This window comes from Octopus bimaculoides, chromosome 29 (genome assembly GCF_001194135.2).
Source record: "Octopus bimaculoides isolate UCB-OBI-ISO-001 chromosome 29, ASM119413v2, whole genome shotgun sequence".
Classification (NCBI taxonomy): domain Eukaryota; kingdom Metazoa; phylum Mollusca; class Cephalopoda; order Octopoda; family Octopodidae; genus Octopus; species Octopus bimaculoides.
Window position 1 is genome coordinate 11,645,627 of NC_069009.1, and position 1,270 is coordinate 11,646,896.

Sequence of the window (1,270 nt, forward strand, 5' to 3'; positions counted from 1 at the left end):
ATATATATATATATATATATATATATATATATACATGGGTGTGTGTGTGTGTGTGTGTGTGTGTGTGTATGTATGTATGTATGTATGTATGTGTGTGACAGTGTATGTGTGTATGTATTTGTGTATCAGTGTTTGTCCTTCCATCATCGCTGGACAAGTGATGTTGGTGTGTTTATGTCCTCATAACTTAGCGGTTCGGCAGAAGCGAACAATAAAATAAGTACTAGGCTTACAAAGAGTAAGTCCTGGAGTCGATTAGTTCGACTAAAGGTGGTGCTCCAGCATGGCCGCACTCAAATGACTGATACAAGTAAAAGAAGAAAATGTAAGTGAATACCACCTTCTGCTGTGTTAGCAGTGCTCTTTTATATTATTTGTTAAAGTTATCTCTTCAAGCATGGAATATTAACATGCACACACACACAAGCAGAAGAAAGGTTTCCAGTCATAGAGATCATGCCAAAATAGATTTTGGATTTTGGATCTGGATCTTGTCGCCTTATCCAACCCATTCCAGCATGGAAGACAGGTGTTAGATGATGAAGAAAGAAGAAGAAACGTTTCTTTCTTGAGCTATGCCAGGCTCACGAGGGCCAGTTTCCCGGTTTCAGTGGCGTATAAATTCTTCCACCTGAACGGGACACCGATCCGTTGCAGAATTCCTCATTTTTTGCCAGCTGAGAGGACTGGAGCAACGTGAAATGAAGTGCTTTCGTCAAGAACACAACTTATCACCCGGTCCAGGAATCGAAACCACACTCTTACGATCATGAGCCCAACACCCCTAACCACTAAGTCACTTGCCTCCACCTTAGATGACAATGATATACATTTGTAAGGCAGTGAGCTGGCAAAACTGTAAGCATGCTGGGTAAAAACGCTTTGAGGCGTTTCGTCCGTCCTTACATTCTGAGTACAAATTCAATCTTTTGAAGCAGCTTTCTTTCCAGGTGAGCAAAGATTAGTTCTACACAGGTGGCATAGAAAGCGATAATCTTAAAGCACTGTACACCTGCACAAATCCTCATTAACAACACATACTTATTAATCCACACATTCTTGCAATGAGTGTTGGAAATGGTACAAAAGAATTGCTTCTCAAGAATATAACATATTTCTGTCAAACCTCATCTAAACATTAACCGTGGAGGCGCAATGACCCAGTGGTTAGGGCAGTGGACTCGCGGTCGTAGGATCATGGTTTCAATTCCCAGACCGGGTGTTGTGAGTGTTTGTTGAGCGAATACACCCAAAGCTCCACAAGGTACCG